The following is a 15,866-nucleotide window of genomic DNA, read 5'->3' as shown; positions in this document are numbered from 1 at the left end:
ACAGTACTTCAAAGATAAGGTAAAATGATTTACCATTTTCATTTTCTCTCTCTTTGGGTTAGGAAATCAAGAACATTGGTTTTGTCAACTTTTACATTTGTCCTTTTAAACAGGGCATCTGACCTTTTCAAATTTGGCTTTTATTTATCTGTAAAATGAGGATATTAATGAATACTACTTCCAAAGAATTTCTGTAAAGATTACATGAGATGATTCACATCAAGCACTTAGCAGATATTGCCTAGGACTTTGTAAGAATCCAATAAATCATGGCTATTATTACTCTGGTCCCTGGAAGCAACTGTCTGAGCCAAGAAAGTAAAATAGCCAAAGCTTCATTTTCATTTATTTATACATCCTCTATTTCAGTTCTCACTTACCAGCAAGGGTTTTACATGTTTGAAATACAAATAAAGCAGAAGGAACCCAGTCATTGAGAACTATGATTTTGCTGTCATTCAATAATATAACAATTATACTTGGTGTGCTCAAATTATAAATTGTTCTCTTCTATTGATCATTGCCTTCTGAAGAGAATTTTGTATTCTATAACCTCTACTACTCATTAGAGTTGTCTTAGCACATTTGGGCTGCTGTAGCAAAAATAGGAAAACTGGGAAACTATTAACAACGGGAATAAATTTTTCACAATTTTGGTCTGAAAAATCCAAGACCAGCAGAACTGATATCTAGTGTGAACCTACTTCCTGGATCATAGTTATTGCTCGTGGTGAAGGGGAAGGGAGCTCCCAGGGACCTCTTTACAAGGGCACTAATCCCATTCATGGCCCAATTGTTTACTAAAGACTTTGCTTCCTAATATTATCACATTGGGGATTTTATTTTAACATATCAATAGGGAAGAAGACAGTAGTGGACAGACCCAAAGATCAGTCTATTGTAAGGATTTTTGTCTCAATTCTTTTTTGTTGTTGTTGTTTGTTTTGTTTTTTGTTTTTTGGGGCCTCACCTGATGAAGCTCAGTGTTACTCCTGGCTATGCATTCAAAAAACAGCTCCTGGCTTGGGGTTCCATATAGGATGCCGGGAGATCAAACCACAGTCTGTCTTCTAGCGCCATTGCTCTGGCCCCTTGTCTCAATTCTTGAAGGATAAATTTATTTTGGGAATGCAAATTTATTTTTTCTATTTCATTCTATTTGAGGATTATATACTCATAATTTGAGTTTTTAGTGTTAGTTAATCTTCTAGAGCACTAGCTGCATCCGATTCTCATAACATACAGTTATCTCTTACTTAAACACAGATTCCCACATCTGCCACGTCTTTTCCTTCTGATTCAATGGGGGTTGGGTGGGAATATAAACTATAAAATAATTTTCCCATTGATTCCTCTAACTTCCCTTTTGAAATGAACTTCTCCAATTCTTTTATATTTGGGACATATATTTGGGGCATTCTTTTTTTTATTTATTTCTTCTGTACTCTGGAAAACTCAACTTTAAGAAAGGCTTATTTATCAAGTAGGAATCTATCATGCTGATTTTATCCCAATGATTCACTAGCAGATGGTCATAGGATTAAATTCCCTCAAAGACTCCTCCTGTAGCCTCTGTTTTGGGGAATATGCTTCATTTCCTCCATATGGTCAATTTGCTTATGGTAAATTCAAACAATAATAACATTATCACTCTCTCCCTTTCTTTACTCTCTTGTTCTTTATGACTATATTCCATGTTTGACTTTATAGATTTCCAAGTAGATACTTTCTTACACAATTATTTATTAGAAGATAAAGGAAACCTAATTTAAAGTAGCTTACACATAAAAAGGGAACTGTGGGGTCCTGGGTTCTGAAAAAGGAGGTATCACATGTCAGGCTTCTCTTAGGTTCTGAATAAGAAGGGACTCCATTTTGTAAGGACCACATATTGTAAGCCACATGTTAGGCTTTCTCAAGCCTGTTTCCATTAACACTGCCCCAACCAACCTTGCCATATCAGGTAGCCTATCTGGAAATAACTCAAGATGGCAGTAGGAAGGTATCCTAAACAACAACCAATCATTCTAAAGATCACCAGAAGCTATAACTTCCCTATATCGCCTCCCTATGTAACCTATGTGACCTTGGGCCTGGTCATCTTTTCTGGGAGATGGTCATGATGAGTTAGTATGGGGCTTGTGGCTGACAGAAACAAGTTTTGCTTAACTTTACTTCAATTGCGGGGTCTTGGTCTTTGACTACAGACCCTAACAGAACTAAAAGGCTTTTGCGAACAAATCACTGGAAATATGCATAAAATTCTGATTTCAATTACTGTAAGACCTCTGGATTTCATCCTTTTCTCTTTCAATAGGACTGAGATATTATCATGAATTTAGAGCCATGCTACCATTACAACAAAGACACTTCTTCAGATTGCCAGATCTGCTGACCATTTTTAGGAACTGATTGGGCTCAAGAAAGTTACCTAGTTCATGTCGACTATCTAGGGAAGGTTAGTGTACTAGTATAAAGACTTGGTCTTGAGCCAAAACAATAATAGCACAATAGGTGTGAAATTTTTTCTTGCATGTGACCAACATGGGTTCAATCCCTGGCATCCCAAATGGTCATATCATATCCTTGAGCACCACTAGGCATAATCTCTGATCACAGAGCCAGAAGTAATCCCTGGGAACTGTCAGGTATGGCCCCCAAAACAAATGAAAAATTAAAAAAATTAAGACTTGGCCTTTTCAGCTATCTTATCTCAGAATGCTTCTGGTGTATGATCTTTTTTGATGAAGTTCTGGATTCAGTTTGCTAAGATTTTGTTGAGTATCTTTGCATCTATGTTCATTAGTGAGATTGGTCTGTAGCTTTCTTTCTCGGTGGTGTCTTTGCCATCTTTGGGAATGAGTGTGATATTAGCCTTATAAAAGGAGTTGGGGAGGATTCCTGGTTTTGTTTTTTTTTTTTTTTTTTTTTTTTTTGATGGTTTGGAAGAGCCTATGGAAAAGTGGTAGTAAGTCTTCTCGAAATGTTTGATAGAATTCACCTGTAAATCCATCTAGGCCAGGACTTTTGTTCTTAGGGAGTTTCTTAATTACATTTTCAATTTCCTCTGAGGTGATTGGTCTATTTAGGCTTTCTAGTTCTTCCTTTTCCAGTCTCGGAAGATGGTACTTTTCTAGGAATCTGTCGATTTCTACTGGGTTCTCTAGCCTAACTGAGTATAGTTGTTCATAATATGATCTCATGATATGTTGTATTTCTTGGGGTTCTGTTGTAATCTCTCTCCTTTCATTTGTGATCCTACTGATTTGGATGTTTTCCCTCTTTTTTTTTTTTTTTTTTTGGTGAGTTTTGCCAGTGGTTTGTCTATCTTGTTTATTTTTTCGAAAAACCAACTCCAGGTCTCATTGATTTTTTATTGTTTTCTTAGTTTCTATGTTGTTTATTTCTGCTCTGGTTTTTACTATTTCTTGCCTTCTAGTTGTGGTTGGATTTCTTTGCTGCTGTTGTTCCAATTCCTTGAGATGATCCGTTAAGCTGTTGAATTTGTCATTTTCTGCTTTCCTGACATAGGCCTGTATTGCTGTGAGTTTCCCCCTAATTACTGCTTTTGCTGTGTCCCATAAATTTTGACATGTTGTCTCTTCATTATCATTTGTCTCAAGGAATCTTTATATTTCTTCCATGAGCTGTTCTTTGATCCAGCTGCTGTTAAGCAGCATGTTGTTTAATCTCCAGGTATTAGTTCTTCTCCATTGCTTCTTCTTGTAGTTAATTTTGACCACTGTTGCATAGTGATCTGATAGGGTGCTTCTAATGATCCTAACACTTGTGATCTTATATAGGTTAGATTTGTATCCTAAGACATGGTCTATTCTGGAGAAGGTTCCATGAGGACTTGAGAAGAATGTGTGTTCTGTTTTCTGGGGGTGGAGGGCCCTATATAAGTCTATTAGCCCTAGATCTTCTAATTTCATTTAGGGATCTTATTTATTTCCTATTTTTTGTCTGCTAGATCTGTCCAGTGGTGATAGTGGAGTATTGAAATCTCCTACTATTATAATATTTCCCTTCATGTGTTTCTCCAGATTAGTGAGCAACTGCCTCACATATTTTACTGACTCTACATTAGGTGCATAAATATTGATCAGGGTTAGTACCTCTTGATATAGTGTTCCCCTAATTAGTATGTAGTGATCATCTTTGTCTCTGATCACTTTCTCGAGGTTGAATAGAATTTGGTCTGATATAAGAATGGTTGTCCCTATGCTTTTTTGTTTTCTGTTGGCTTGAAAAATTGATTTCCATCCTTTTATTCTAAATCTATGCCTGTCCCGTACTTGTAGGTGTGTTTCTTGCAGGCAGCAGAAGTTCGGTTTATGTTTTCTTATCCAGTTCTCTACTATGTGTCTTTTAATGGGAGAGTTTAGTCCGTTAACATTTAGAGAAATTATTGACAGAGAGGGCTGTTGTGCAGTTGTGTTGTGTAGGGTGGTTGTTGTTACAATCAGGGGTTTGGATTGTGTAGTTCGTCACTGAGTAGGTCATTTAGGATCAGTTTTGTTTGCACAAATACTGCAAGTTCGTTTTTGTTTGAGAATGTTTTTAGGCTACCATCCCATATGAATGACAGTTTTGATGGGTATTGTACCCTAGGCTGGAAATTTCTTTCATTCAGTCATTTAAATATTTCATTCCACTGTCTTCTTGCTTGAATTGTTTCAAAGGGAGATCTGGTTTGATTCTTATGTCCCTTCCTTTGTACTTGAGGTTCTTTTTTTTCCCTTTTTGCTTTAAGGAGTTCATCTTTTACTTTTATTTTTGCCATTTGGATTACTATAGGTCTTTGGTGTTGGTTTATTAAGGTCCATTTTATTAGAGACTCTTTTCACTTCCTGGATTTGCACGGAGACCTCTTTCCAAAGGGTGGGGAAGTTTTCTGCTATTATTTCCCTAACTACTTATTCTTCCCCTTTCCCTGTTTCCTCACCTTCTGGTATACCTACGATTATTTCTTTTGTCTTTGTTTATTAAGTACTGGACTTTTCCTTCCAGTGCCTTGCCTCTTAATTCCTTGTTGGATTCCTGGTCATTTTTGGCTTGCAGTTTTCCTTCAAGTACTACTATGTGTTTCTCCAACTCTGTGATTCTGCTCGTCTGGCTTTTTACGGTGTCTGTTCATTCCTTTTGTATGGAGTCTCTTATGTTCTATATCAGATCTTCTTTAATTTGACTAATTTGTTCCTCCATGATTTCTTGTACTCGGTGGCTAGCGATCTTCTCATTTTCTTTACCATGGCTTGCATTTCCTCTCTCATGGCTGCTTTTAAATCTTCATCTCTTGGATCTGTGCATTTTGGTGGACTTGGAAACTTAGTAGGGATTCTCTCTGTATCTCCAGCTATTAGGGTCCTCCTTGGTTTACCCATGTACTTCAGCATTTATTGGTGTGGCTTGGAGAGCAGTGCCTTCTGATTTCATCCTTCTTTTGCTCCCTGAGGTGTGGGGCTGGGTCCCTTCCCTGGATTGCAGCTCTGGGTGGGACTGTTGGGTGGGCTGGCTGAGGTTTGGCCTCTAGCGTGCCCTCTAATGGGAGCCTGGTTAGTGTTCCCCCCTCTTGTTGCCAGCCAGTGCAGTACCGCTCCTGGCCACAATGGTGGGTGGCGCTGTTGAGCCTGGCTCCTTTGCCTTCCTCCACTACCTGGAAGTCAGCTGAGCTCCGCCTCCTCCAGGCCTACCTTGTGCTGTCCCGGGAAACCTCATAGCCACAGACGGGGAGGGGCGGAGGTGGCAGTAGGTCCCCTGCCAGAAGTGAAACCTCAAAGACGCTGGCGGGAAAGGGCCGGATGCGCCAGGAGGTCTCTTACCTTGTGTGGACCCAGGAAACCTTTCAGACAAGGGCGGGGGAGGGGCGGAGGCGCTGGGAGGTCCCCTGCCGGAAGTCAATCTCGGAATGCTTCTGAAGAGTCTTTTTCCTTCCAGAAGACTCCAGGTGGGCAGCCAAGCACTTCCTTCAGATGACTCTGAAATGACCAGAGCATCTGAGCCAGCACTGCCGAGGCGGCCAGCAACAGCACTGCCCATGCCTACTGCCGGCTCAAGGCCCACTGCATCCCGGCTGACAGAGAAGCAGAGGCAATCCCCGGGCAGCCGGCTGCAAGCCCACAGCTTCCAACGAGGGGCACACACTCACTTCAGCACAATATTTCCCAATAGTTCAGTCCATTTTTTTCTTTCCCCTCCATAAATAGTGAACACTCCTTTGATAGGGAGATAGGCTCATTGTAAAAATTTATGTATGCTTTAAATATATGATGCCCTGGACTTATGCCCTTGTTCACCAAAAGTTGATGAACTAATATCCTAATAGCACTCATATAAAGAATCTGTCTGTCTCAGAAACTATTTCCCAGTGTCCTATCTTCATTAGTTTACCACTTTCTCATCATTGACATTTACTAAGAAAGAGATTCTTATTTGCCAACTCAATTTCAATAAATCCTGAAAAACTCTCTAATTGATCTCTACTGTGTGGTGAGTCCTAGGGGCCCTTGTAACAAGCAGAGAACTTTGCTAAAATCAGGGAGCCTTAAGAAGTAAGTATAACCATATAAGGCTTTCAGAGACAATATGAGCATAGAATTTCAACCCTGTGAAACTGAGTCTAATTTATCTGAAGTTCCCATTCTCAGTACATTCCGACCCACTCACGATGGGCCCTGTTATTTAGGTATTCCTGCCTGTTTAATGTATCTATGCCATATCTGTATGTGTATGTGCAGAATTGTGCCTGCAAAATGTATTTAAGTTGGGCCTTGTGCTTCAATAAATGGAATTGGAATTGGAATCCTTTTCCCATACTTGTTTGTCTCTGTGTCTGTTATTTGTTCTGTGTGCACGCACTCCCATATTTTGACTGGTGTCCCTGCAGGTCAGGACACCTACAGGTGAGTACTATGGTATGAATCTAGTGCTACCATACTAGACAATCTACTCTAAATGAGCTCTTGTGGTCTCAGGCTCAAATATGATCAGCACATTTTTATGTACACATTTACAGCAAAGTTCTGGGAAAATGAGACAAGGTTCTCAGCCATTCGTTTTGATTATACAAATTGTGGTAGGCAAAACAATTTTCTCAATTAAGTTAGTTGGCTAACCCAGATATGGCTTTATAAAGACCCATCACCGATCCCTGAATAGTGTACTTTTGAAAGAGTCCCTTTTTTCCATCACTACATTCTAATCTTTGACCCTATCCTTTGCAGAAAAAAAGGAAGTATGTCCCTGATGTTGGTTATTACAAATAACCAATATTTCTCATGTAATATATTTCCCTTTCCTTTCAGAGAAGTTCTCTATAAATATTTCTATATGGACTCACCTTAGGTCAAACCCATGAGTGCTTTTTGTTAATACATGTCCATTAGTTATGACCTGAATAGCCTAAATACAAGTAATTTCATTGCTGAATTTTTACGTGTTACTCATTCTTATTATTATTACTACTAATACTATTATTATTACTATAGTGACCTAACCCTGCTGTTTAACTGGTATATTTTTAAAACCTGAAAGAAGTTAAATTCTCACTATTTGCATATGACATACTACTATATCTAGAAAACCCTAAAGACTACAAAAATATCTCCTAGAAACAAGAGATTTGTATAGTAATGTAGCATTAGAGGCAGCTTAGATGGAAAACATCTAACAGAAATACAAAAGGACACCACACGTTTTTGTATAGGCACAGTAAATAAGGGAAAATCATGGACTCAGACACAAGATCTTATCTTCTAAGGATAAGAACTCACACTTTTTATACAAGGGTGCCTCCCATCCTGGACATATGTCATGTGGATACAACTCAGTCTCCACAAGATTGGACAGTGTTAGTTCATTCTCAAATCCCAGATCCCAGACATAGAATTGAAACAAACCCAAGACGTTTACTTGGTTTTTGACCAAGCAGCACCAAAACTGGTGAGGGTAGAGAAAATATGTATATATATAAAATAGAATATATAAATAAAATTGAGATATATATAAAAAAGGAAACTGAGAAAAAAAGAGAAAAAGGTATTTGAAAAAAGAAAGTGATTGGGGAGGCTATCTGTATGTTTAGGAATACATATCTTAAGATACATTATTATAAAGGAATTACTAGCAGGAACTAAGCTGCGTTGGGAGATATACTTGTGCCAATGTTAATATGACAACGAAGATAGCGAGGAAATGACAACTTGACCTAAGACCAGGAGGTCCTATCACATCACCTAACACTAAGTGGAAATCAGAAGATGTATCGTCCTTTGAACTATGAAAAATAAGAGCACTAACTACAGAAAACTGACTTTGACAACTGTGACTGGACAGAATGTACTTTGAGACCATTAAGGAAAACCTTACCCTAGGCTATAGCCCAGGTCTTTTACAAACATCAAGACTTCTTAGTACAGAGGCCCAATTCTGACAACAGAGACTGAGCAGAACATTGGAACCATAATTTCCTAGACTTCAGCTTAGGGAATGAGCAAAAACATGGAGCACATGAGACTGAAAACTGAACACACCAACAATGGAGGAACAGTACCTCTAGAACCTTAAAGACTATCCTAGGCCCTGTCCTAGAACCTGTGCAAACATCAAGATTGCTTGCTATAGTGGCCTTATTTCTCATCCACAACAGAGAAGAAAGGTTCCTGACACCACAAAAAAAAAAAAAAAAAAAAAAAAAAAAAAAAAAAAAAACCTGGGATATGGCAATGAGAAGGTATGGAGCCAGTGGTTGTTCCCATGACAATATGCTTCAAGAGTGGAGAAACCCTGAATCTCTTAGGCCACGGGAATTTCATTCCTTCCTCAATACTTGCTGTGCCTATACAAAAAAAAAGTGGGGTAACACAAACCCTGCCACTGCAGCACTTTTTCTGGTTTTGTTTTGTTTTATTTTTTGTTTGTTTTTTGATATTATTTCCCTTATCTCTTTTCTCTCACTTTTTTCTTTCTTTTCCACTTTTGTGGATATTATTTGGTGATTTTTCTTTAGTAGTTGATACCAAAATTTTTCTCCTCTTTTCCTTAACCTTTTTATCTCCAACAGAATAGCATAATTTGAATCATTCAGCCTCATAAATTGAAGGGGGGAAAGAATGATACCAGGACCAGTCATATGAACATGTAGTGTAAATAAAAAAATGACCAGACTGGAACACCAAACAGAATAGATACCCAACCTATAACAAGCTGTAAGGTGGAGACCATTTGCACTAGGATTCTGGGGGGTAAAGGAGGGAGATGTGGGAGACATGCTGGGAACAAGAGTGGAGGGAGGACAACATTGGTGGTGGGAATGCCCTTCATTCATTGTCATTATGTATCATAAATAATTCTGTGTAATGAACTTCAGTCACAATAAAAAAAATTAAAAAAAAGAAAAAAGAAAACAAGCCCATTCACATTTGTGCCACAGAAACTCAAATATCTTGGAATCAACCTGACTAAAGATGTGAATGACCTATACAAAGAAAACTATAAAACTCTGCTCCAAGAAATAAGAGAGGACATGTGGAAATAGAAACATAACCTGCTTTTGGATTGGCAGTATTAACATCATTAAAATGGCAATACTCCCCAAAGCATTGTATAGATTTAATGCGATACCTTTAAGGATACTCACTGCTGGGAGGCTTGGCAGGCCCCCAGCTGTCCTTGTCTTTTTCCCCTGACTCCAGGCCTTCCCTGGGTGCCAGCTTAGATGGCCAGAAGTGGGTTCAGGTGGACTCTTAGTGGTCCTCAGGCTTTCCCCCTACCTCTCCCTTCACTAATGGGAATGCGCTTTGGGAGGAGGGCGGGTCGGTCTAGCACTGGTTTATGTTGGGACAGTCACTGGAATTTTTTCTCCTTGTTTCCCTATTGATAGTATTGTATGCATATATTTTATATATCCATAGCATCCATCTTGTATTGTGACCTTGATACTGCCCTACAAATCTCATTTCTAATATTTTACTGCCTCAGTCCCAATCCTTATTTCCTCCTATCTTCTCAGTAGGTGCAGCTCATGACATGAAGTTTACCACATAGAGTGATGAGTGCAGTTAGAGAAATAACTAGACTGAAAACGATCATAACAATGTGAATGAATGAGGGAAAAAGAAAGCCTGTCTTGAGTACAGGTGTGGGTAGGGTGGGGATTAGATAGATCTTGGAAATTGGTGGTGGGAATCCTGCACTGGTGAAGGGGGGTGTTCTTTACATGACTGTAATCATACAACTACAATTATATTTGTAATCACGGTGTTTAAATAAAGATAATTTATAAAAAAATAAAGATACTCACGACATTCTTCAAATAAGTGAATCAAACACTTCTTTTTTTTTTTTTTGGTTTTTCAGGCCACACCCATTTGATGCTCAGGGGTTACTCCTGGCTAAGCGCTCAGAAATTGCCCCTGGCTTGGGGGACCATATGGGATGCCGGGGGATTGAACTGCCATCCTTCCTTGGCTAGCGCTTGCAAGGCACCTCTAGCGCCACCTCGCCGGCCCCGGATCAAACACTTCTGTAATTCATTTGGAGTAATAAACGCCCTCCAAAAGCTAAAGCAATTCTTGAAAAAAGGAATATGGGGGGCATTACTTTCCCTAATTTTAAACTGCATTACAAAGCACTAGTTATCAAAACAGCATGGTATTGAAATAGACAGACCCTCAGATCAGTGGAATAAGCTTGAGTACTCAGAGAATGTTCCCCAGACATACAATCACCTAGGAGCAAGAAATCCTAAATGAAGCAAGGAAAGCATTCACAAATAAAAATTAAATCTTAGCTCCTCACAAAAAGGAACTCAGAATGTATCACAGACAAGTATAATATCTAAAATATCGTTGCTAAAATACATAGGCGAAATAAATGTTGATCTGGGCAATATATTTTTTAATTTTTTAAGTATTATAAAATCAGAAACAAAACTGCATCAAACAAAAAAGTACACACAGAGCAAAATATATGATAAAAAATAGGAGTATATTTTGCTAACCATATAGATGGTAACTGATTAATATCCAAAATAAACAAGAAAATCATAGAATTTAATTACAAATACATTATAGGTACATAATAAGTAGATGAGATTACTGGTATTTCAAATAGGTAAATGACTGATCCTGTAGGCCAGCCAGCAAGGGTTAACTTCTGTTACTCCATTGAGTTTAGTGACTTGAGGATATTTACCCAGTCTATGACCGGGAAAGAATGGGTCTGAGGCTGAGAACCAAGAGAGTTTATTTTCTTCTAACAATGCTTATATAGCATCAACAGAGGAACTGAGATATAGGAGAGGTAAACAGGACGTGGAGGATCAGGTAACTGAACACTGGGGAAAAAGTTAAGCATGAACAATGGGGTTTAGAATTACCCCAGGAGCAACAAGGTGTTAATAGGTTTTATCTCCTGGGAGTTTATCTCTGAGAGGTAGGAGGGTTGGCCTGAAGTCAAGCCTAAGAGTCACTAATCATGGATTGGGAGGTGGTACACTTTTTTGTGTTGTCCTTTCTCATCTCTGGTGTGGTGGTGTCTCTGAAGCATTCAGCCTCAAGGAGAACGCCCAGAAAAATTTGCTCTACCAGGTCCCTGGGAACAAATAGCTCTACAGGGGTTGTCTGCCTGGTGGTTGAGGAACAGTGTCACAGAGATATGACTAGACAATATCCAAAGTAAACATGCAGTTGGAAACAGGGATGTGAAAGGTTACTTGACATCACTAATCATGAGGGAAATACATGACAAAGGCACTATAAAACAACATTTTTGTCTTGTTGGAGTGACTATCATCCAAAACACAAGAGATAAACATCCACTTCTGGCAGAGAGAAGGCGAGTTAGAAAATGTGAAGAAGGAACCTTTGAACCATGATGGGTGTGGGTGTAAAAGGGTAGAGACATTACAAAAAAACAGAATGGCGTTTCCTCAAAAAGTTCAAACTAGAGCTGTCATCTGACTCAACAATTCCTCTCTAGATTATTCAGCCTAAGGGCAGGAAATTTGTCTTTCAGTTATTTGCCCCTCTGTGTTCATTGCAGCATTATTCACAAAAGCTAAAATATAGAAATCCAAGTATGCATCTATAAACAAAAAGGTAAAAAGAAGCTGAGTGGGCCAGGGATATTGAAATATATTGAATATATGTATATTAAATATATATGAAAATATAGTTTGAAAGATATTTAAAGAAATTGAAATACACAGAGATATCTGTATTACCAAGCACCACTTACAAAAAAGTAGTAGATATAGAGATATAGATAGAAACAAAAATAGAGATGGAGACAGAGATATAAACAAAAATAGAGCTATTAGACAAAACAGATAGAGACAAATAAAGTGATAAAGTCAGAGACAGAAATAGAGACATAGAGATAGAGACAGACATACTGACACAGAGATAGTCCCTTAGTTGCACCCAGAGCAATACCACATACCATAAACTATAGAAATTCTGCCATTTACAACAATATGGCTGAACACTGAGGGATAAAGCAAAGTGAAATGTGTCAGAGAGAGAAAGGCAAATATTACATGATCTTATTATAGGCTCTAAAGGAACTAAATTTAGGAGGTAGATACAGCAGGTAAGATGTTTGCCTTGCATGTGGCAAACCCGATTTGCTCCCCATCATCTCATGTTTTACCCCCAACACTCACAGTAATGATCCCTGAACTCAGAGCCAGGAGTAAGCCCTGAACACTGCAGGATGTGACCACCAAACAAACCAAAACAAAGTAGAGAAACTAAAGTCAGAAAATTAGCAAATTGGTGAGTCATAGGTATGAATTATATGATAGAAAAAATGTCTATAAGGCCATAATAAGCTTCAGGCTTCCTTCCAGGCATAAGTTGGAGGTGTTGTGACTGTTATTAATAATGTATTGTATTTTTGGAAGTTGCTAGATACTATATGTTAAAATTTTTCATTCTAAGACCTCTAGAGAGTGATGAATGTCAGTTACATTTGCTATGTTAAATATGCACCTCTATAAACATGCACAACAAATCGTTATGTTGTGCAGCTTAAACTCATAAAATACTGTCACTTAACTCTGTGGGTGTACCTATTTTAAACCCTGAGACCCACCCATTTCTGGGAGGGGTCATGGAAATGTTAGATAAGGCTTGAACCAAGGGAATTCGGCCCTTTTGGCTTTTTCCCTTTTTGGCTCCTTGCCCTTTTTGCGCTGCTGTGCGCTCTGGCTTCTGAGTTTCTGTGTTCTGGTCTTTGACCAGCATGGAGCCCAAAGGGAAGATGGCTAACAGAAGATAAGATGCAGGGCTAGCTAAAAATGGCTGTGCTTGAAAGGTTATGAATAGGCCACAAACACGTGGTGGCTAGGGCTTGAATAAAGTTGTTGCTTCCTGACGCCTAACTGTGAGTGAGTGATTTCACCTGGGCCTGGGACTCGCCGACTGCATGAAGGTTGCAGAGCCACGTGAACTGGGATGGCACGGAGAAAAATCCACCGCCATCCAGCCCCATCGTTAATTATTTAACACAACAAATGGCGCTCCGAACTTTAACCTAAATCCTGGACCCAAGAAAACAGCAAATATGGTAAGATTTCTGCTCTTCTGTTTGATTTTCGCTCTGTTCACATGCAGTCAGCCCAAAGTGTATGGCCACGTGGAGCCATGTTCAAAGATGGCCAACACCCCATCTGGGGATTCAAAGGCCATTGAAACAAGAGAGGTGGAAGCTTGCATCACCTCCAGCCTAGGCCCAGGCCCAAAACTGAAACTTTGTTACAAGAAACAAAAACCTCAGCCTGTACAAAAACTGATTAAAAGCTTAAATTGGAAACGGAGGAGAAAAAAGACTGTTTAAAAGACTATTTAAAGTGGACTGATTTTCTGAAAATGACCTGCGGCTTGAATTTGGATTTCGACTTTGAAAATTTTGGACTGGACTTTTAGTTTAAATAACTTTGAACTTTGAACATCCAAAAGCGCCCTGTGAGGTGTGGCCAAAAACTGGCTTGCTAAGTGCTGCCCGGAGGAAAAAAGCGGCGAAAAGCTCCTATCAGCCCAAAAGCAAAAACGCCTCGGCTCAGCTCAGCTCAGCTTTTGCTCCGCGGCAAGCCTGAAATCCATCCTCCACATCACTAAGGTAAAACAGCAGAAGCAAACCGGCAGCGGGCAGCGGAACCTGCGACCTCATGGTCAACAGAATCGTCTGCGGGGCCTGAAACCATGAAAGGAAGCCACGTAGTGAAATCAGCGTGGGACAAACCAACATCTGAACTTTAAAAGTTTACAGAAGCCACGTGGTAAAATCAACGTGGTGAGATCAGCGTGGAACAAATTAATCATTTAAACTATGATTTTAGGTGTAGGAACTTAGCAGGTAATTTTATAGTTTACTCATAGTTGGTGATGGAATAAGTTTTAGTTAGTTAGTGGTTAAAAATAAAAAAAGGGAGGTAATACAGTTTAACATCTAATTTCTAACCACCTGCATCTTTGTCTTAGTCATTTTCTTTATAATTTAAATGTGTTTTGTTGTCTTTCATAGTTAATATTTTCTATTGCAAAATGTTTTACTGTGTATTTTAATGTACTTAGCCTGTTTTTAAAATGTATGTTATGCATGTATGCTGCAGTACTTGTGTATAGAAAAGGTATAGGAACAATAAAGTTCCCCCAATATAGTTTAAAAGTATAGGAACATAAAAGTTCCAAAATAGTGCTTGGTAAAAAAGCATTAATAGAGTTTTAGGTTACAGGTGTAAAGTATATTTTGCAAAAATATGTTTTTGAAAAGGGCTGGTATATTAATTTTCACTCTATTACGTTGGTGCATAAAAATATTAAAAAAAGGAGGAAATGTGGGTGTATCTATTTTAAACCCTGAGACCCACCCATTTCTGGGAGGGGTCATGGAAATGTTAGATAAGGCTTGAACCAAGGGAATTCGGCCCTTTTGGCTTTTTCCCTTTTTGGCTCCTTGCCCTTTTTGCGCTGCTGTGCGCTCTGGCTTCTGGGTTTCTGTGTTCTGGTCTTTGACCAGCATGGAGCCCAAAGGGAAGATGGCTAACAGAAGATAAGATGCAGGGCTAGCTAAAAATGGCTGTGCTTGAAAGGTTATGAATAGGCCACACACACGTGGTGGCTAGGGCTTGAATAAAGTTGTTGCTTCCTGACGCCTAACTGTGAGTGAGTGATTTCACCTGGGCCTGGGACTCGCCGACTGCATGAAGGTTGCAGAGCCACGTGAACTGGGATGGCACGGAAAGAAATCCACCGCCATCCAGCCCCATTGTTAATTATTTAACGCAACAAACTCTATCTCAATGAAGCTGGAACAATCACATTTATACTTTTTGGGGTTTTTTTTGAAGTCACATTTGCCAATGCTCAGGGGACCATAAGAGAAGTTAGGGTCAAACCTGAGTAGATCCCATGCAAGGAAAGTGCTCTACTCCTATACTTTCACTCCTGCCTTCAGTTACACTTTAAAAACTAACCAGCACACGTTGCTCTAGGAAATTTGGCACCTGAAAGATATTTCAATCCTTAAAATCCTATATTCTTGTATTTGGTCTTTCTGCACTAGAGTATCATTGAGAAGATAAGAAGCTACTTCTGTATATTAGTCCATTTGTTTGCTAATGATTATTCTCCAGAATTTATTTGATCTAATCCAATAGCCTTTGCTCCTTCTTTTGTACCTTCTAAATCACAGCTTACATCCATTTATTCTTTTTGAGGTGCAAACCACATTCTTTTCCAGGGTCCTACTGGATTTCATAACCTAGAAGTGAAATATGCCAGAGAGGATTCTGCTATGTGGTAAGTTCTTAACACAACTCATCTGTGCTGACAATGTCCACCTTATCCATGCCACAAACC

This window comes from Suncus etruscus, chromosome 2 (assembly GCF_024139225.1).
Source record: "Suncus etruscus isolate mSunEtr1 chromosome 2, mSunEtr1.pri.cur, whole genome shotgun sequence".
In the NCBI taxonomy this organism is placed as follows: Eukaryota; Metazoa; Chordata; class Mammalia; order Eulipotyphla; family Soricidae; genus Suncus; species Suncus etruscus.
This window is presented reverse-complemented; position numbering follows the sequence as displayed.